Source organism: Podarcis melisellensis (assembly GCF_964234715.1).
Source record: "Podarcis melisellensis genome assembly, chromosome: 1".
Lineage (NCBI taxonomy): Eukaryota > Metazoa > Chordata > Lepidosauria > Squamata > Lacertidae > Podarcis > Podarcis melisellensis.
Window position 1 is genome coordinate 67,178,481 of NC_138528.1, and position 22,941 is coordinate 67,201,421.

General features: G+C 41.2%; 2 long non-coding RNA genes across 4 annotated transcripts in view; both read right to left on the reverse strand.

The window, feature by feature from the left end:
• The window catches only part of LOC309374177, a 72,652-nt gene extending 57,916 nt beyond the window's left edge, over positions 1-14,736 (reverse strand). Inside the window, exons 1-2 of one of the 3 annotated variants that reach the window (XR_014170374.1) lie at positions 14,689-14,736; positions 5,766-10,833 (exon numbers count right to left, since the gene is read on the reverse strand). This is a non-coding gene — a long non-coding RNA (uncharacterized lncRNA). Of the gene's footprint in view, positions 1-5,765; positions 11,509-14,688 lie in introns of those variants that run through there. The other 2 variants (XR_014170375.1, XR_014170376.1) reach the window with 2 other exon arrangements.
• Positions 14,737-15,066: 330 nt separating this feature from the next.
• On the reverse strand, positions 15,067-18,005 carry LOC309374202. The gene is made up of 3 exons (XR_014170397.1): positions 17,810-18,005; positions 16,907-16,961; positions 15,067-15,529 (listed from the first exon to the last, which is right to left on the reverse strand). It is a non-coding gene; the product is annotated as an uncharacterized lncRNA (long non-coding RNA).
• Between the last annotated feature and the right edge of the window lie 4,936 nt (positions 18,006-22,941).

Consider the following 22,941-nt stretch of genomic DNA (forward strand, 5'->3'; position numbering starts at 1 on the left):
GGCCAATAAGCAAACATTGGCTATTCCCACCTTGATTTCCGTTCTTCTCTGGATTCACTGATGTCCCCAATATGTGTGCTCTTCTATTCCCTGTGCCTTTTACCAGCAAATGGCAACCATGGCAACCAGAGAGCACCCTATAACTGGCCCCAGTGCATAGTGGACCATAGATCTTGACAGTACAGATAAACTAACAAGGACCAGCATACTGAACTGCCTTTGATAAACAACACTCATTTCTCTCTAGCAAAAGTCATTTCTACTGCTAGCAGTAAAACACAGATCTTAAATCCCATTGCTAGTTAACAATTCAGCATTTCTTTATTGGGATAGAGATATAAATCAGCTAGGGTTGCTTATTCATTTGACTAACACACATACACTTTTTGCACACAATAATATCAATACTATATATATCAGAAATGCCTACAGAATTCTATTTGTAACAGAAAACCTTATCTGCCTTGCAAAAAAAAAGAAGACTGAATTCTTTGGAATGGGTTGCTAACTATTGATGTTGGTTGTGGGGATTTTCATACCCTCTAACATATATTTGTTACAGAAGCAGGCTAATCCTATGCATGTTTAATCAGAGCACTGCCTTCAGAAACAGGATATAAGAGTTTCCATAACCATAACAGTTTTCTTTAGTTATGAATATTGAAGAGAACAATTAAGTTCACAATGAGCCCAATTGTATTTGTTATGGAAAAGCTGCAACTAAAATACATTCAGCAACTTTGATATCTGGTTTGGGGTGATTGGGCTGGGTGGGTGTAAGGGAAGCAGAGTATGGACATTTCTTTGTCTAACTGCATGCATTTAGCGTCAAGATGTAGAAACATCTCCACTCAGGCTGCAATCTTATACAACAGAACAGCCAACAGTCAGGATTACGGGTGCCAAATCCCTTTTACTTCCACCACGAAAGCCTCTGGACCTGCAATTTGGCAGGCTTAGTCCACTCTGGAGTGACTTATGTGCCTAAACATTTCACCAGCTTTTTGCAAAAGGGGAGAAAGAGCCATTTTTAGATTCTCCTTAACAGTGAACAGGGAAAACAGAGCTTCATTTCAGTCAGAGCAGCCTGGAACCAGAACCACAGATTGATGTGGACAGTGCACAGAAGAGTCGGGAACAGTTCTGATTTTTTAAAATCAAGTACATATACAAAGCAAATATTGAGGCCTGTGTACACTTGTACCCTACATGGGATTTCTCATTACATATGACTAAATTTTAATTTTATACATGTCCTATTGAACATGTCCTTATGCACGTCAAATTGCATGTCCTTTGGAGTATAGGATCAAGTTGCTTAGCAGTACTATTAGGTACACATATTAAGCAGTAAGTCTCACTGAAATGAATGGATATCTGAGTAAATAAGCTTCAGTTCCGGCTGTCAGTCACAAGCAACATTTGCTTTAGACCCACCATTTGCTATAGCTTCCAATAGCTCTAAGTAGTTGTTCAAGGCTGCAAATGGTTAGAGAATTGGAATCACACTCTCCTGCCCCATTCCCCAGTGATGTAACTTCCTACATTGTACCTTCCCACATTGGACCATTACATTTCTATGGTGGCCTATGCATGCCCAGCTCAAGAAACATAGATCCCAAATGTGCAGTTTATACACCCTAAATTTGAGTACAGAAGACACAGATGGGCTCTACACATATGTGCAAAAGCTGACTATGCAAATATGACCACTCAACAAACGAACATCAGCAGTGGGGTGGATGAGCATGATCCTGATCCCTTCACTACATGTAGCCGAGAATTGTTGTATGGCATTTTATTGCTCCAAAATTGTCACATAAATTACACACTTGGTCAAGTTCTTCCTATTACCTCAATACTACTAAATATTAGCAACAACCAAAAATGTTCTTTATAAGCTTTAGTGAGATATGTCTAAGAACAGCAGCTCTTCAGACACCATAATAGGATGTGATTATCAAACAGTCCTTATTACTTGTTGTCTGCTGGCTAGTGGCATTCCAGCAATTTAGTTCAATTTATGGATGATGTCTTAGTGTGGGTTCCCCTTGGATATGCATTATGAGATGAAGAAAAAGCATGTGTCTGTTTCTGGCTGATGGAGCAACAGGCTGGGAAATATTAAGAAGATTCTCTGAAGCTTTTAGGTGGTAATTGCATTTTTTGATTTTTCATGCCTGATAGGTCAATGCACAATTCTTGGAACAGTGCTTTGTGAACAGAATTTATATTTTACTGGAAGAATCTATTTGTCTGGGTTTTGATGGCTTCTCTGGCAGTCAGGGAGCTCCATTCTAGTATTAAAAGCAAACTTTTTTTTTCTCTAAGCAAGCTTTGTGATGTTCTTTGCAGACTCTTGGTTAATGAGGAAACTGTCCTCAAAATGATCACACAAAAGCATTGCATGAAAGCAGCACATCTAGTTCCAATAGTGTCTCTTGGCTTAAACAGATCCACAGTTGTTTCTGGCCATCTAATGGGCAATATCCAACATTTTTCATATTAAGAGTAGACCTCAATGAAATACACCTGTCTACTTTGAATATGTCTTAGTTGGATATAATTCTATGTGTCTTAGAACTATAACCCAGGTGAAGAAGATTGTAGCACAATGCAAGAAAATAAAAGGTATCCAGAAAAAAATTGGAGAAAGGTTGTTTAGTAATTTGTTGTAAAGAAGTTATGAAACCACTCTTTCCTTTTCTTTTCATGAAAAGCTGTTTTGAGTAGAATTCAGAGTTGTGGGAGAAGGTGGCACTAAGTCTCTCCTCCTCCACTCTCCAAATTCCCTCTCTCAAAACAGTTTTTCATTTTCTGAAAATGGCACATAGTTCAGTTACACACGCTTGCTCCACATAAACAAGCTAAGAACTAGAAATTAGCAGACAGAGGTCTGCCCTGTTCAACTAGGGATTGTGTGAACTCCCCTATGTTTGATTTGGTCCAGCAATTACTGTACAAGACAAATCTGTCAGATGCCCTGGAAAAACTACATTTCCCAGGTCACCCTATGCTCAGAGCATTACTCCCCACCGCTATCTCCACAGCAACTACTGTTGTAGCAAGGCTGGCAATTGATTTGGTGGGAGAGTTGGGGAGGGAGGGAAGGAAGGAAGGAAGACTTCTCTGCCTCAGATTAAAATTTGTAATGCACTGTAAACCCAGCCTTGTATTAAAAGCAAGCACTACAAATTCATATTCCTATAACGCTTGAAATTATGGACTGCAGCAACTTACGTATTCAGTTATTTTGTAACCTTAAAATCTATGTAATATTGTCTCCTTGAGATTAAGGATATACAAACAGCCATACTGCATCTTACCGGGGGGGGGGCGGGGGGGTCAGTCTGACTGCCTAGCATTCTGTCTGCAACAAAGACTAGTCAGAAGTTGCTTGCTTATTTTCTTGCTAGGTTCTTCTTCATTCCACAAGTGCATGGCAGAGGGAGTTTCAACAGGACTGAATATCTATGCTGGGGCATCCTTATATCAAACTCCTGCTTGCCACACAGCTGTCCATGACAAGAACCAGTTTCCACCAATGGCTCTAGGAGGTTAGACTGTTAAAAACTGTTGTAACAGCTGCTGAAGCAGACTTTGGGTCAATCCTCTGGTTCTTATTTAACGAGATTCAATAAAGCGGTGTTACAAATACAGACATAGATGGGACAAAAAGCCATGCTCACCATGGAGTGGGTTTAGACTCTATCCAACACAGCCCAGACTTAAAATGTAATTTTCAATATAATTCTGTTTTCTGTATGCTACAAGAGGGACCCACTGCTATGTTGGGTAGCCACATGGGGCATCAATTCAGTCAGACATGACTTCTTCCCAGGGGCCCTCAATACACAGGCATTAGGCATCTGTACCCTTTGATCAATCCTGTCAGTTATCCTTTCCCCCTTCCCATATTTTCAACTTTCATCTGTCTCCTGTCAAATTTCAAATAAAAATTCAATGTAACCAGTAGTGAAATACAGTTAAGAGCGTTTCTCTGCCTACATTTTAGATATAAATTGCTCAAAAGCATGTGAGCATGATGCAGTTCCTGTCAGATCACTGAGTTTAATTTACTTTTAAAATAAAATCAGGCACATAGATATAAGTGTTAGATCCTTACACCAGTATTTCTGTCCCTGTAGACAATTGAAGAGCTAATCCAAACATACAGGCTTCCAAGTACACTACCCACCTCAAAATTTATAAAAGCAATTGCATACTTGAAGTGCCCTGACATTTAAATCTCTCTGCTCATGCAAAGATACCACATCAAGACATCAGTTTATTTTAGAGAATAAGCCAAGCATAAACGGATGCTGAACAACAACTTTATTGCCAGCCACAATCAAAAACAGGTAAGGATGAACAAATTGCTCTGTTCCACCTTCTTTCATTTTTTTTTTCAGTCAATTCTCCATATTTCCACATCAAGTTTTTTTTTTAAGTCCTAATTTAAAAAATCACCACTATTTTAGCATTAATTTCTCCTAAACATACACAATACACAATTTCCTCTAATATGCAGTTTTGCAAAGCAATTTCCTCTAATGTCATGCATTTTGCATATTATTTTCACTAATACATATGCATTTATTTGCATACTTTATCTTGGTATATACATTTTTGTACACATTACTTGACTGGAGAACTGGGTTGCTAAATTCAGAGAAGTGTGGTTGCACAGGATTAGTGTGAATTAGGCAGGCTCCCCTTTAAATGTGAACCGAGCTTAATTTCTCACCCATCTCTATAAACAACACTTGCATGGCTACAGTTTAAGGTATAGTACATGTAATGGTTCAAATAGAAAACACATTTCATAACTCGTGTTATCTTTAAAATAATTCACAGCACAGCTACTAAAAGTTGAATTTGACTCATTTGCCCTTGACTCATTCATAGCTAATGGGAGAGCCATGAAAAACTGGTCGAGGTAGAACATTGTATGGCAATCCCTTTTGCAAGCAAGAACTCTCACCCTCTGCCTCTTTCCTTAGCTTTCATTTGTATGTACTGGAAAACAACCCATTTAAAAAGAAGAAGAAGAAGAAGAAGCAGCGGCATATTTCCAACTGTAGACAGGGTGTGTGTGTGTGTGTGTGTGTGTGTGTGTGTGTGTGTGACCCCTTCTCACTCCTTACACAGGCAATGTTGTGATACTATCAGAATTTAAAGCTTGGCAAATGAAACATGACAGCCCTGCCAAAATATTCCATCCAAATTTACCTTTCATAATCCTGACTTCTGGAGGGCTTCCCGGGCAGAGGCAAAGGTGAAGAAAATTTAGATTGAAGCTTGTTTTCTTTGGGTTACTTTCCTCCACTAAACAGAGCTCAGGGTGACTCAACTGCTCTGCCTCCCTTTCTCTCTCACACACACATTTAATTTTATGCAGCAGTTCAGAGGAGACACACCAGCTGTGTATACACTATCAAGACAAACCACCAGGACTGGCCCACCACATTTTGCTGGCTGGTAATTGGTCCCAGTTCCCTCAGCAACAATGTAATATGTGTGCATCCAGGTGCCCAATCAACAATCTGGCCTCAGCATTCTGCACAGGTGCAGCTTCCAGCCTTGTCTCAAAGGAAAGCCCATGTGGAGCACATTATCATTACTGAGGCTACCAGTGCATGAATCATGGCATAGTTGGTGGACCAATGTAAGTTGATAATGGTGACTCCAACATGGAGGTTACCAGGGCTTCCAGTGACAAAGATGAATCTAAGAGTACACCCACCCACCCTCAAATCACATACCTGTTCCTTCAGAGGGAAAATAACCCCGTTTAAAACTGGTGGACTCCCAAATGCTGGCCCTTGCAACTGCTCATCCCACGAGTCTGTGTCTTACCAGAATTCACTCTTGGTTTGTTGGCCTTCATCTAGCGCACCACAGTATCCTAATATAAGGAATATAATGGGGGGGGGGGAGGTTAAGTGCCATTCAAAGGGCAAAAGGTCAAGCCTTTCCTACTGATGACCATACAATCCTAACCATGTGGTAGTCAGAAGTTAAGTCCTATTGAATTCACTGTGGATTACTCCCAAGTAAGTGAGGTTAGAAATGCAGTCTAAGTACTCATTTTAAATGCTGTTGCTCATATCCAATTAGGAAAGCCTTCTGTAGGAAGAAAGGCATGGACCTGGGGTTTTGTTTTGGTTCTTTTGCATGCAACTACTGCCTCCTTCACTGCTGCTTAAAACACTTCCAGACAACTTGAGGGATCATCTTCTCTCTTCAGGTTTTTTGCCTTAAACTGTTGTTAGGCCACAACTGTACAAGGCTTAATGAAAGCATTCCAGGAGCTTAAAAGAAATACCCATCGTTTATTTAAGAAAATGTCTTGAAGATAGCCTGCAGGCACTTTAGTACAAAAAAGCAATTACATGGGAGTCATAGGTAAGTCCACTCCAACAGTAAATCAGGGCCACTTATCTGAGACCTTAACAATGATCTACACTTGATTGCCGTCCCCCTGACTCCAACAAAATGGCATAAAGAATCATTGCTACTGTGCAGCAAGGAGATCTACTCAGTTGATACAAAATAAATATTTGCTTAGAATAGTATTAGCTTGTTTGCTAGCTGCTTTGCACTAAATCTTTCTGGAATTGCTGGCACTCTTAATTCACTCACCTTATAAATATTACAGCTGTAATGTAGGGTGTTTGGCAGGGAGATAAAGCATGTTGAGCAAATCCCACTAGATCTACATTAGTGAGCTGTTTGGGGTGTGAGCCTTTAGTTTGCTGGTAGAGCTTTCCTAAGCTCTACCATCAAACGTTCCCACTTCAAAATGTTTCTTAGCTGTCCGGTGGTGTGCTCAGAAGTCTTGGACTTTTAGAAATAAGACCCTGGGTTCAGACTTTGCTTTATGAGATAACAGGTTTATTTTAGAGTTGCTTGGTTACAACTGCATGTAGACTAGTGTCCTTTCTATCAGCCTTCAGCAGTGCATTGAGTTCTTCAAGATGGCTGCAGAAAGTTTATTGAGAAATAAAAGAAAGAGGGTGGGGAGAAGAGGAGAGCTTTATTGCTTTTTATGCTACCAGAAGGCCATTAAGTCACACATTCAGTGCTCTGCCTGTGTCTCTAGTTGGATTCATAAGCAGCTGCTGTGTGTGGTGGTTGCTGGCTCTGTCTCTATCTCTACCATCTCTGTCTCTATCTCTAATAATTCCTTATATGCCAAGATCCAAGTCTGAGGCAAGAACTCTTTGGTGAGAGAACACCAGCACACATTTGAAGTCACAAAATATGCAGCAAACTAAAGCATGGAAACATAGCCTGTTAGAGCTTGAAAATGTTTCCTTCCAAGTTCCTTCCAAAGTTTTTCTCTTTCCCCAGCATAGGAAAAGACCACATACTTGTTAAAAAAATGTTTACTTACCAACTTTTCAAAGGTCTTGTTTGTGTGCTTTTCCATACAGCAGTCAGAAAAAAAGTACACATCCAGTAAAACTTAGCTTAGTTACAGTGGTAAAAGTTCACAGATTATTAGTATAAGCACTCAAGAAAGACTGGTGAGAGCTATGCCGCTTTTCACGTGTTAGGCTTATCAGGTAGACTGGGGTGAACAATAGGCTTGGTTGCCTATTTCCTCCCAAAGTAAGAGGAAGTGACATAGCTAAGCCGGGCATAGCAGCTAACTCTATGGTATTAACCCCTTCATGCATTAATAGGATGTAAGCATGCTGGTTATCCCACACAATTCTCTGATTCAAGAAGAGGAAGGGAGTGGGGGAAGCTGGATGTCTTTCCACATAATTCACCTAAAAGCTGATCCGAACATAAGAATAAGTTTTATACCACAAATTCATAGAACTATAGAGTTGGAAAGGAACCAAAGGATGATCTAGTCCAACCCATTTCAGACTGTTTTGCCCATCTAGGATTTTCTGCTCTATCTCCAGCTCTCCAGAGTCTCAAGCATGTCACGGGATCCTTTTAATGGGAGGTGGCAGGAGATTGAACCTAGGAAGTTAGGCATGCAATGCATGTGCTACTACTCTACTACTGAGCTATGCTTCAACTTTTTCCAGAGGCTTCAGCATGCGCAGCCCCAGCTGTTCTGTACAATGTTCCATGAGAATGGGATGAGGCAGGCCCGGTTGTTTCATAGCTCTGGGAACTCCACCAGCAGATTCAGCTCCCCACATCCAAATTCTAAATCGGCTCTACACCTCTGTCCCTTTTAAAGGGTACTCATCATATATACTCACAAAGCGTACTCATCATATATACTCACAAGGAGTTACGGTTATATTTGTCACCCATTAATGATATTCACTGCTCCCAGCTCCTTAATACTATATTCAAGAGATTGGAAAAGAGAGTTGCAAGGAGCAAATCTCTGGGATGTTCGGGATAATAGAGATGCCAAGAAAGCTGTGCTTTTAAGTGTTTTTCCCTCTTCAAAACAGAGCAATTGAAAATAATATTCCATAGTGCAGTCTATTGGGCTGCTGCAAAAGCTCCATTCCTGATAACAGAGATAAATTAACTCAGAGCCATCCGTACTTCAGTAAGTGCTGCTACTCTACTCAAAGTAAGTGGGAAAGGAGATGAATATGTGCTCAACTCTCACAATGAATCAGTGGGATATAGCATAATTTAAAAAGGGCCCCTTTTAAGATCAAGACTACAATTCACAGCCACTAAAACTTCAGGAAGTCTCTTTTTAGGAAAGAAGAATTTATTTTCTAGGTTGTGAAATGCACAATAAATAACAATAAAGTGAATCATTATGCTTGATTTTCTTAAACCCCATTTGAAGATTTAGCAGCCTCATTAGAGGAGTCTTTTAAGATGGCAGGAGTTTTTTCTTAACAGGCCAGGATGCACCGTAGGGCTGATGAAACAATGGTCCTGGACATATGTCTCAGGAACAGACAGGTTAAGTGTTTAAAGCAGCCTTCCTCAATCTGAACCCTTCCTAATGTTTTGTACTGTAATTCCCAGCTGTGCCAGTCAGAATCTAGAATGCACCAGGCTGGGAAACAGAGCTAGAATTTTTGCCTGAGATTCAGCCATTTTAGAACTTTGTGTTCTGTGCCTTTCAGTTAATTTTGAGCTGCCTGCATTTCTTCTGATGCAAAGATGCGTAAGCAGCAGCATCCCAGTGAAGCATAACACTGCAGTGCATTTAGACTTGCTGGCACCCATAAATGTCATATTGCAACAAGTGCCTTGCCTGTTATGTTTGTCAACAGTCACACCTCCTAATTTTTGAGCCTATGTGCAAATCCCTCTTATTCACAGTCGTGATCTGATAGATTGGGGCACTCCGACAATCTCAGGTAACATCTTTTACAGCGCTTGGACCGCCAACCAGTGCAAGCTGTGCAAAGGGGAAGCCGCCACCTTCATGCCCTGTTGAGCTGTGGGGTGAATCCTAAATACCACAAATAATAAGACTTTCGCAATCTTGCTGTCACCTGAACAATCCCCTCAGGCAACATGGAAAACTGCTTTTGAAAACAAGGGCCGTTTCAAAAGCTACAAAGAGACTTGTGGTACTTTAAAGATGGTAGATGTGTTGGGGTGCCCAAACTTTCTTCAAAGAGGGCCAGATTTGATGAAGTGAACATGTGTGAGGGCCGACCAAAGATGTTGAGCTTTTTTTTAGGATTTGACCCCAATAAATAAACTGCCAAAGGAGCCAGATTAAGCGGGGCAGGGGGGCGGGGCTGAATTAGGCCCCCAAAGCGGACTTTGGACATGCCTGGTTACATCATTAGCATTTATAGAATGGAGCCCAGTCAATTTTAAAAAAATTATGGGGGCACGATTTGGCTAAGATTGGCGGAAGTGACAGGTCTCTTCACAAACATTTATATTGATATTAGATTGGGGGCTAGTCTGAATGACTGCAACTCAATTCATATTCACCTAGTACTGGCATGAGATGTGCCTGATAGGTTTTTAAAGAATAGCTCCACAGGGACCCATTTATAAGGCAGTAGGATCCATAGGGGCAGCAGATCCAGCCTCCAAGGAATGCATTGCCTGCTATTGCTGCCGTGGTGCCAGGATCTTGGAGGCAGGATCTGCCACCTCTTCGGCATCCCCCCCCCCCATGCAGCCTCTACAGTGGCCTCTTGATGAATAGGAGGTGCTGCTGATCTCCTCCCACTCCTGATATTGATATATATTCCCCCCTTGTTCCTGATGTAGATCTTCACTCAACCCTTCTTCCCTAGTGGGAGGGGAGGGGGCACCAATTTGTGGTTCACCTCAGTTTCTGAAATGTCTTTGGCTAGCCCTGATTGGGAGGAAGTGAGAAGTGAGAGATCTAAGCCAACTCCTGGGCTGGTCTAAATCTCTCGCTGCTTTGGGGGCATCTTGGAGCACCAGGATGGATTTGGACCTGAGCCATTTCCTGCTCCTCCGATAGCTTGTCCCCAACTGCCCCCAAGCAATTGTTGCAGGGCCATGGAAGTTACCACAGCAATCCCTTGGATCTCCCTCTCCAAAACCAGAGCTCTCTGGTTGTCCCAAGAGCTGTGGGGAAATCAATGCTGAGAAGCCAATCACCTAAAAAAATCTTTTGAAAGGCATGGGGCTTTACCACAAGGAGCAACTTCATTATTACAACGCCCGCATGCAGCTAATGGAAAGTGAACATACTATTTCCTTCTGTCTAATGACTTGATATTTAAAGCCTTGGTAAAACCAAAAAAGTAGTCATGAATTTAAAATGGAGGCAGTTTGAATCTTTTTCAAAGGATCTTGTGGAGGAGGGTGAGAATAGGTATGCCTGATGGGAATCCACATGTCTGTTTTTGGTCTTCCTACTTATCGATTCTGTGGAAATGAGAATGCCTGTAGGAGGAAAAGAGAAAGTCTGTTTCAGCGAAGATTCCCAGATGCCATTATCAAGGGAATGTAATTATCGAAGCTTGCTGGCTTCCTCTGAGGAAAGTTTCATTTCTATTCAGTGACATGATGTTATCTGGAATGCTGTTAAGTGGAGTACAAACTGGAACAATGCAACAAGGAGACCCCTTGTGATTAGTCATGTCCTTTGTTTCAGAACATAAATACCAGGTTTAACAGAAGGGTTTCACATTCACAAGGAGAATGATAATGATTTGCAAAGCAGGAATTAATCTCATGCTTTTCCAAAACTTCTCTTGCGTGATCCCAAAGGAATCTAGTGCATTCTACAAAAAACCAACCAAAAAGAAACTCCCGAATGTGTATAGTGAGATAATGCCGAATGAGAAAAGATTTCAAAGTCATCTCTGACATTTGAGAAATATTAAATAAATATTCCCAGAAGGCTCTAGAGACAGGGGAAGCGCAATCTTGCTCATTCTCCTTGACCTCTCTGCAGCTTTTGATACTGTTGACCACGGGATTCTCTTGTCATCCAGGCTGTTTAACATCTAGATGGAGCTGCTGGGATATGTTATCAGAAATTCTGGAGTGAGGTGTCCTCAGTATATGGATGACACCCAGCTCTCTGTACTGTCTGAATCAGGAGAGGTTTTCAGGTACCAGTCGTGACCGACTCTGGGGTTGCGGCACTCATCTCGCTTTATTGGCCAAGATAGCCAGCGTACAGCTTCCGGGTCATGTGGCCAGCATGACTAAGCCACTTTTGGCGAACCAGAGCAGCGCACGGAAATACCGTTTACCTTCCCGCTGGAGCGGTACCTATTTATCTACTTGCACTTTGATGTCCTTTTGAACTGCTAGGTTGGCAGGAGCAGGGACTGAGCAACGGGAGCTCACCCCGTTGCGGGGTTTCGAACCGCCGACCTTCTGATCGGCAAGTCCTAAGCTCTGTGGTTTAAGCCACAGCACCACCTGCATCCCTGATGGACTGGATACAGGTCAACAAATTGAAACTGAATGTAGGCATGACAGGGATGTTATACATTCTAAGTTCCTGAATCTGGGAGGTGGTGGGGCAACTTGTTCTGGATGAGGTTGTACTCCCTTGTAAGGAACAGGTGTGTCATATCAGGGTACTTCTGAACCCAGTGTTGTCACTGAAGGCCTTATGGGCTAGGTGTGCCTATTTCCAGCTATGGTCCTTTCTACACTGAGACACCTTGGCTACTACACTCCATGCCCTGTGAATCTCTGGAGTAGATTATTTTGATAGAATGTGTGGGGCTGCCCTTGTTTGGAGGGATAGGTGACATCAAGGGTGTACCATGCAGCAGCTAGAGTGATATCCAGTCAGACTCACATTACACCTGTCCGGAAGCATCTGTACTGGTTCACCATTTGTTTCTAAACCCAATTCAAGGTGCTCAGTAGAGAAGGCCTTGTTGGTAGTGCTGTTGGTCTTATCTAAAAAAAAATGTAGTATAAACACTGACAACTGGGAAACACTGGCCTGCGAGCGCTCCGGTTGGAGAACAGCCTTTACCAAAGGTGACATGGACTTTGAAGACACTCAAACTCAGAACACAAGGGAGAAACGTGCTAAGAGGAAGGCACGCTTGGCAAATCCACACTGTGATCGACTCCAGCCCGGGAACCAATGTGCCTACTGTGGAAGGACATGTGGGTCCAGAATTGGCCTCCACAGTCACTTACGGATTCATTGTTAAAACCATGTTTATGGAAGACAATCTACGAGTGATCGCCAAAGAAGAATAGAAGTCTGATGGTGCTGGTATTGGCTCATGACATGGTTTTCTCTGTGGTGGGCCCCCAAACTCTGGCGCTCTCTCCCCATAGAAGTGCATATGACACATCATATTTTCTATTGATTCTTTAAAATATACACCTGTTTACCCTAGCTTTTGGAAGCAGATAATGGGTTTTTTATCTGTTCTTCACTGTAAATGGTGCTATCGGCTATGGTGTTGTTTTCCAATATGTGGGAGGAGGACGGGGACGACGACATTCTGTTGCGAAGGAGAAATCATTGAGCCAACATAACATTCACCTTGAGCTAACCAAACATTCACCACAACTTGTGATTTAACACTAGACATGTTCCACCAGCCCATGTATTGTGGCCTGCCAGGTTCTTGGCTCCCCTTCTCCCCAACCAACCCCATTTTTTTACAGTCAAATGAAGGCAGGAAAAATATGTGATTTATGGATCTCATACAAGACCAGTGCTTTTTTCGGGGGGGATGCAGGGGGACGCAACCCCTAAACATTTTGTGAATCTAGGTGTGGCCTCATTGAGGAGCAGTATTTCAATATGAGTAGGGAAATGAGAGTACTTCTAAACATTTTTTTTAAGAAAAAAAGCACCATACAGGACTGATGGGGTTGGTGAACTGCAATTAGCTTTGTGCATTTCAAATTGGGCAGGTACTGAATACACCTTTGATGACCTTCTAAGCTTTCTAAGGAATAACTTTGTTGCCTTGCATTTGTTACCATCTCCTCTACAATGTGTTAGAAATTGGTTCTAATTAAAAGCAATTATTCCTAAGGTTCCTGTTACTTCCTAGCTCTTTTCCACTTCCTTGTGGGATACAAGTCAAAAGAAAGAAATGTGTGTGTGTGTGTGTGTGTGTGTGTAAGGTAATTTAAAACAACAGTTAAGATGCATTTACCCAATGCGGTATAGGAAAACTGTTAAATTGCACAGATTTTTCCTTTATTTTAATTCATTTTTTATTACATCTTTCTCTCCCCAAATACTTAATCTACACTGAAGAGTGTACAAAAGACCATAAAAGAAATTAGAGAATGTGAGGTCAAGTTCATATAGTATAGATTATGTTCAAACTAACATGGGATTTTTCATATTAAGGATGTTTTGTAACAAGAAGATAGTGTGAAATGTTAAGACTCAGGGTATATGTCGAGTTATTGTACCTCCTCCGTTTACTTCAAGCCGTAATTAGTGAAAGTACAGCTGAAGTGAATGGAGAAAGGGTTTCTGCAATATGTCTACCAACACACTTTGGCAAGTCACTTTCCTCAATCAATGCATCTTAGCAGGACAAATGATTTATTTGCGGATATGCAACTGCAAGCTTCTTGTTAGAGGAACAGCTACAGATCAGTGGTAGAGGATGTATTGTGCATCTGTCGGGCCCCAGGTTCAATTCCTGTTATCTCCAGCTATGGCTGGGATGAAACCCTGGAGAGACATTGACTGTTGTGGTAGACAACTACAGAACTAGATTGTCTGGCTCAGTATAAGGGAGCTTTCTTATGTTCATAAAATTTATTGTATATTTTAAAAATTAATGCATTCTATCCCATCCCATCCCAAATATCAGACTGGGGGGGGGGGTACATATGGATAGGGATCCAGTCCTGAGAACCATAAACCCACGTACATAGTTTCTGATTCAGCAGGAAAGTCATAGTTAGAAGGGGGGCCACCAAAACAGAAGACGAAAGTGGACAGAGATTTACATAAAATATGCATATGCTAATTTAGTTGTGGGAAAGCAAATGCTAAAATAATTACTATAATTTACATATAAATACATCCCAGAGTTGTGTGGAAGTGTAACCTGGTGACTGGAGTGACCATCTGCCCAGGTGCTGAGTGTTGATGGGTAGAAAGGATAACAGCAACATTCTACCACTTTTGTAACTGTGCAAAAAAGATCCAATATTTGCAGGAGATGAAACATCTCCCTGAAAGGGATGCATATTTGGCTCAATCTTACTAAAACTAGCAATGATGGAACAATTTTTTGAGTTCATATATTAATGGAAACGTACCTGCTTTGTACTTACCAAATCAATACGTGAACCAAAATTCAGCTCTCCTTCAAAATTTATAGTACAGTGGTACCTCAGGTTAAGTACTTAATTAATTCCGGAGGTCCGTTCTTAACCTGAAACTGTTCTTAACCTTAAGCACCACTTTAGCTAATGGGGCCTCCTACTGAAGCACGATTTCTGTTGTCATCCTGAAGCAAAGTTCTTAACCTGAGGTACTATTTCTAGGTTAGCGGAGTCTATAACCTGAAGCGTATGTAACCTGAAGCGTATGTAACCCGAGGTACCACTGTAATTTATAGTAATATTAGCAAACATTCCACACTAGATCATCTTCATGCCTATCTGCTCAAACAGCCTTACTTAAAGACACAGCAGTATTTTCACATTCCAAATGCATTGTGGCACCAGGAATAATCAAAATAAATGCTTTCAGGATGCCAGTAAAAACTATCTATATAGAATTCATTGCTTGGGAAGAGAAGGTGTACATGTACAAATGCACTGATGATCTTTTGCTCTATCCTGGCTCTTCTTCATTCACCTCACAGAAGCAATTCTCTGTTGCGACATTTGAGAAACAGAATGGAGAATGGAAATTACAATGTGAATGTTTGGATAGCTCCTGCTGGAGAAAGTGCTGACCTCTGACAACATTTCATTTGAACTAACCTGCTGAGCTTTGTTCTCCTTTATACAAAACTTTGCAAGTAATTTCTGCTCACAGGAAGTACAGCTGAGGTGACTACCAATACATAGTTTGATCAATTGCTCTGTAACAGGAATTATATCATAGCCAACCTCCATTAGATCAGAAATGATGGTTCCCAGCAAGCAAATTTCCACTTTTCAGATTCTGAAAGAAAATGCATTAGTGTTTCAGGGGATTTATTTTATTTTATTTTATTGCTGTATTACACATAAAATGTCACCTCCCATCTTTATCTTCGGCAAATATCCACCTCACTATTATTTACTAATAATATTGTTAAATAAAAATGATGGTAGTGTATTAATTGTTATTCATATTGATACTATTCTTTACTTTCCAGGAGATATATTGAACTGGATCCACAGGAAATGGTGATAAATATGGGCAAAAAGGTGACAATAATGTCCCACTTCTACTGGGTACCAAGTGAAGCCAGAAACTAATGTTCAGGTGAGCAATTTTATGGAATGAATATTATTTTACACACAGACTTCCCACACACTGTCAGCATTGTACTGTCCTTTGGGTAGTTTTGTGACTTCCAGGGCTGTAGAGGACATAGCAGTGTTGCTCGAATTAAGTCACAGGGATATTATTCATATCTGGGAGGGGAAATGGCCGAGGCAGCACTTTCAGCCAGAGAACGCAATGTGTTTGCCACCCTAGTATTTATGGCCGCCTGTGGTGTGAATGTAAAAATAAGCAGAGACAGGTAGGAGAGATGGATGTGGGCCGTGGGCCAGAACAGCAACTGTAGAGAAAGCAGAGGATGAGAAATACCTCTAGGCCATGCCTTTGCAGGACAAAGACTGAACCCACTGTGAAATTACTCTTGGGTGCTGGTAACCACCTGTGGGTGCTATTGTTCCAAAAAGGGTGCTTCTGAAGCAGTGGCACATCCCATTTTGCCGCTTGAGGTCAAACTGGAAGTGCTGCCTTGCCCTTCCCGTCCCTGCTGCGGCTGCCTCGACCAACACAACTTCCCCGTTCACTCTGCATCAGTACCAATTGTGAATGAAATCTCACCTGATTTCCATGAGATCTTGCACGCTCTGCAAGATCTCACATGATTTGGGCCGATACCAGTGCCACTTCTGAACCAATTGGGGGCTTTTGACGCCTCTGGCAGCTACCTCAGTCTGCCTAATGGCAAAGATGGCTCTGGCCAAGATGAAACTTTACTCATATGATGGTTTTTTTGGGAAGGGGGGGTCAAATACCTTCTCCATTCTCCTTTACTGCCTTTCACTCACTGCCTGTTTGTATCCCTGTTTTTATCTATCTCTCCACTCCTTCTCTGTGTTTACCCCCACCTCATATTCACCCACAAGATCTGGCTCCATGATGACTTTTGAAGGTGGTAGGCATAGGTGCCTGTAGCAACCATGCCAAGGAGCAATTTGTGCTGTTTCTCTGAGGCCCACATAGACGGCTTCCTAGGTTTTGGCAGAGATATTGAAAGAATAAGAAGTACAGCATTAGAGCACTGGTCTGCCACAGGCTTTTCTTCTCTGTGCTTACTCTGATCATTCTCAGGAGGGAAGCTGTGTTTGACTTCTCGCTGCAAGCATGCCACCTATTATGGACAAACAGAGACTGAAGAAAACAATCACTGCTCCTTGTGCAACCATAGTGACGTTATCAAAAAATACAGATTGGAGGAATAAAACCAGAGGTGAATTTGTTTTATGGCTCAGCCCTGGCACCTCTTTTCAATGCCTGGGCTCCAACATGTTAAATAAAATAGTTTAAAGTGTCTCCGAGCATGTTCAGAGTACTTTTACCTGACCTGCACTGAGTATCTACAGTCAGTCTTAACAGATCAAGGATTATGAGAAAGTTCTTCCAAATCAGTGTTGTTTCTAGACAGATCTGAGCCTCTGCAACTCTTCCCCAGTAAAATTAACTGTATGGAGCTGCAGTGGTGGTAAATCTTAAAATGGTAGCACTGACTGAGATGGTACTCTCTTTTACCAAAGTTAAAAATCCAAACAGAAATCAGTGCAATGTTCAGAGAGACTTAACACTTCTCCAGTCCTGGATCTGTTTGATTCTGCATCATCTTTGCCTCTCACCTGACACTCATGAAAACGCTTGATAAGAACGTATGACAGATATAGAATGTTTTAATTTTGGAAACCATTGATCTGTTTTACAGTGACAAACTGCATTTGTCGGTCTAAATAATGTTACACATTTATCTTGACTTTGCCATCAGGCTATCAACACTCCAGTCACATGGATGGATCGCTCGGTCATTTTCTCATCTAATTCACAGGCCAGAGACTGATAGCGCAGTCTTATGCATGTCTGCTCAGAAGTAAGTCCCACTGAGTTCAGCAGGACTTCTCCCCACCCCCCATCCCCTCAGAAAAGCATGTATAAGATTGCACCGTAAAGTAGTTTATGTCTAATCCACCCTACCTTATCAAACTTTGAGACTGGTCTGATAATGCACTTCATCTCCTTTCTTCTTTGTAGTACCCTAATTTGCTGTGGTGTCAGTTTCTTGCTCTTTATCTTTTGGGTCCAAATACAGAATAATAAAGTATCATGTCCTTTAGTCCTACTGTAGTGCTGCAAAAAACAACAACCCATCCTATGTGGTGAGCCAGATAAAGATGGCAATAACATCCTGCCAGCAATGGATGTAATCAACAAACAGGTCAACTTCCAGGAAGCTTCTCCATGCAATACATTAAGGTTATTGTGCTCCATAAAGTACTACAGGACCAGGTTGATGTAGAAGACTTTTTCTGGTTCCGAGCACTCCATCCTCATCATCTGGATTTGGTCCTGCATGAGCAAGAAAAAGTGTGGGGTGGGGAATTGAGGGCTGGTCATAAGCAAGCACAATTTGCACAAAATCGCAAGTCATCATTCTTAGCTTCCAACTTCCTGACTTTGTTCCAAAACAGGATAGCCTTAGCACTGGTCTTACACTGGCATTGATCATCAAGTACATTAAGGTGTCAGTTGTTATCCCCCCCCCCCCCCAGCTCTTGTGCAGGGTGAGGGGAAAGAAATCAAATGTAATACAGGAGCACTATAAAAAATAAGAGCCCTTCTTCAAATCACCTTGGAGCACAGAGGCTCCCAGCAGTGCAGGCTGTGAGTAATAGAATTAATTTGGTAATGAAATATTTGTTTCAATTAACTTTGCCAGCATCAGTGTTTCCAAGGACCCACTAGGGTCAACAGTAAAGGCCTGTTAATTACATGATGTTCAAAGCATCAAGGCTTTAAAGCAAATCCACATAAATATCACCGGTGCCACTTAAATTCGACTCATCGTCCTGTATGAAAGATTAACAAACTGAAGAAAAATCTACAGACAGGTGAGAGAAAGAGAATGATTGACTGCCCCCAGGGACTCTCTTTGGAGCTCCTCTGATCCAGAAAGGAGAGTTATTACTACTCCACCTGTCCTCGCCTTGCTATAAGCTAAATAGAAATGATACGCTTGTTCACATGTTACACTAAGCGCACGTAGAAGCTGTCTCTACACAGGTACAAGTGTTTGTGTGAAGTGTACCCACCTCAACTAATGTGTGCACAGGTACACAGATTGTACACTTGTTGAATGTAACTTGTAAAGCCACAATATTTTTCTCAATTTCTTGGGTTGTTTTGAGTTTTTTGTAACACCAACTATCGCCAGGCGCAGTGGTAGCCACATATGATTGGCTATTTGAATAGGACTACATTAGCAAAAAAAAACCCCATGCTAATTGGAGTTAATTCTGATTTCTAAAAGACTTTGCTAGATCCAGCTACACGGTTTTTGAGACCTACAAGTTTCCACCCTCCTTCCACCCATTGCCTGCACAATTTCCTGTAATTAAAATCATTTGCAGTGAGAAGTGTATGGCTTCATGACAGCCTATTTGTCATGCTATGAAACTGACCATAAAAACAACAAGCTATATGACTTTTTTCCCCAAGTGACTTGCAGTAAAAAGTGATTTAAATATGTAAAGCTTTAATGGCAGAGAAAAAGCCCACATTGTGGTTTTCTTTTTTTTTAATCTCTGCTTGTAAAAAAAAAGCGGAATACTCCTCATGTGAACCAAAGAGAGAGAAAGTAGTGAAAAGTTTGGTTTAAAGTACAAAAAATAGAAGCAGTTTCACCAAAACCTTTGTTGTGACAGTAGTAAAGAAATGCCTTTTGACACAATATAGACTCATATAATTCCATAGTTCATAGCTTTTTCTTCCTTGAATTCAAAGATTGCAAATTAAGCCAACGGCTTAATATAGGCAGATAAAATTCCCTTTTAACGTTACAAAGCTGTCTTTGATAATCCCATATTCCAACAAGATAAATTGAAATAGCTTCCTATAAAATAGAAAGCAGGGGGAGAGGGAGATCATGAATAACTAAAGGAAGTGTTTCTGGACTGACATGGTTCACAAGGCTTCTTTTCCGAGGAACACACTCAGTTTATAAGGCTGCAATCCTTTACTTATTTACCTGGGAGTAAGGCACACTGAACTCAGTACCATTTATTTCTGACTAGTTGCATGGTAGTCATATGTACCCTCCGGAAAAGGAGAAAACAAAGTTGCTTCTTCCTCCATGTGGCAGCCCTTGAGATATTTGAAGATGGCTATCATATCTCCTCTCAGTCTCCTCTTTGCCAGGCTAAACATACCCAGCTCCTTCAACCATTCCTCATAAGGTGAAATTCTTCAACAGTATGTCAGGAATGAGGCATTTGCAATGGCTATAGCCCAGCTTCCCCTTCTCCCTGCCACAGTTTTTTTTTACATGCTGTTACTGCAAGTGCCAGAATCAGTAACTGTGTTAGCAACTTGGCCACCATTTTCCTTCCTCTATTGGACTTAGTGTAATTCTGGAATTTTATGAAGGGAGGAAATGGTAGCAACTGCCACAAGATGGTTGAGAATCTTAAGAGGAATTGCTGAACAAAGTGTCATTCTTTTTCATGAGTGGTAGTGAGGAAAGTAAAATCTCAGAGGGTTTTCTCAGAAACAAACTGCCCCCGAGACATTTCAGCTCAACTTTATCTTAGGACTCATCAGGGCACCACTGCATATAGTCTTAGAACTGCTATAGTGATATAGTCTATTGTACAGTGATCTCAGCAGTGCACCCCTGCAAAAACAGAGGATATATTATCTTTGTACATGTCTTTTGATGGTCAAATTCACATTCATGGACAGTGCTTTTTTCTAGAAAAGTAAGTGCCAGTACTCACCATGAAGTTGTTGTAGTATGAGAAGCGAGTGGGATTGTCTTGGAGAATATTTGGGGGGGGGGGGAATGGTATTGAGGTAAACTTTCAAGCAGGGATAAATTTATGATCAGCTGTAGAAAGGATAAGCGAACTGAAGGAGTGAAAATAGGATGGAAGAATAAAAGGAGATGTAGCAAAACAAAGAAAATGATGTAGGATGTCAAAAAAGGTTAGGTTGGAAAGCCCAAAAAGACTTTGATGGGATGATAATTGTATGTAAATATGTACTGGAAAATGCATCAATTTTTTTAAAAAAAGAAGTTATTACAGTAAATGCCACACTTTTTAACAAAAAGAGGTGCTGGTACTGCGTACCCTTGCATACCCCCTGCTCATGTATCTTTTGCTCCCTGAGTTTCCCTTCTTCAAATCTCACAGTCCTCTTCCTTTTAAAGAAACACCTCTTTTAATATTCGGTAAATTGCAATCTATTTGTTTCCAGTTTCCATTTTATCTTTAACAGGTAAAAAGAAAAAGGAAAACAAGTAATCGCTTGACTCATAACAGGCAAAAGCACTGCCAAGGCTACAGCTTTCAAGAATGCTTATTAAAAACAAGGTTTGCTTCAAAGTACTTTACTTAGGGAAATGCATTCATTTTCCAAACGACGTACCATGGTCAGTAACAGCCTCTCCAGAAATACCGAGCTTCATTATATTAAAGCAATAAAAGGTAACATTCCTGCTGGCTTTGTGATAAAAAATGAGGCCGATTTAATGAACATTTCCCCATAATATTCAATCCTCCATGTTCATATTCAGCCACTCTCACAACCCTGCCTGCCTCGTTCTCCAAAGACTCCCTTTGCTTCTTTTTAAGAGCTGGGAATACTTCAAAGGAATAATTCCTCACCCCATTTCTAAGTGCAAAATAATGTCCAAATGTGCTTAATGGTGATAAATCCAAGCTGCTCCTTTTTTTATTTAACCATGGTGGGATTTTTGGGAAAATGCCTCCTTAGCCCGTCTTGAGAAGCTCTCGCACATGCATGTGTTGCAAAGACTTTCTCAGAGCAAGAAAACGGTGTGTTCTCACATTTTTTATTATAAATTAATCATATGCAATAAATAAAGTAGACTTTCAAAAGTTGAAACCTAAAACTAATAATTGCCACATTTACATACCGCTATCAAACATGAATAGTGGTGATTGTGGTGTTAATATCAGCCATTCTTCTTGGAAGCAATTAAACTTGGCACTGCTATCATTACCTAATGTGTTTATATCAGCTACTGTAATTGTTTTTCGAAAGCCATAAATTTCTCGAGTTAATTATCAACAAATTGGCATGCTTAATTAATGGGACCACTAATAATACACTCCTTCATACGTGTTTGAGTGATATGTTGTTAGCTGCGTTGACACAGTTAAGCTAATGATGCTTAAGTACAGTAACCTTGTTAATATCTGAAGCCTGGGTAGCGTTCTGGGAAAAGGGCTGGCTGATTTCAATGCACTAGTGGACTATATTTAATGAAACAGGACAAAGTTATTGCAGTCGCTATATTAAACTGTTTATCTGATTATGCATTAACTCAGGGACTTTGGTGCTATGACATAAGAATGCACATAAGAATGGGAAATGGGGAGACCACGTGGCTTTAAGGAAGTCAAACCAATTCACAAGGGAGCTGAAATAATATAGTATCTTGTTCAGTGCAATCAGGACTAGAATTTCATATTTCCATGGGAGGGAGAAACTGTGAAGAGCTCGTGGTAGAGGGAGGAGATTTAGTAGGATCATAGAGCAACATTATCAACATAGAACAAAGAGGCACCTTATTTATTGAGGCACCTTATTTACTGGGCAGCAGGATCCACAGAGGAAGCAAATTGGCCTCCAAGGAATGCATTGCCCGCTGCCACTGTTGCAATGGCAGTGACGGCTGTAGCACACTCCTTGGAAGCTGGTTCTGCCACCTCCTTGGCAGCATACCCCAGTGCTGCTTCTCCAGTAGCCTCTTGACAAAGGAGCTGCTGCTGGTCTCCTCCCCTAGGCAGCAAATGGCAGGATTGCAATACCTCAAGGACCGCCTCTCTCCATATGAATCTACCCAGACACCAAGATCATCCTTTAAGGCCCTCCTTCATGTGCCTCCTTAACAACATCAACAACAACAATTTTTATTTATACCCCACCCTCCCCAGCCAGAGCCGGGCTCAGGATGGCTAACACCAATAATATAAAATTACAGTAAAAACATAATACAGTGGTACCTCGGGTTACATACGCTTCAGGTTACATACGCTTCATGTTACAGACTCCGCTAACCCAGAAATAGTACCTTGGGTTAA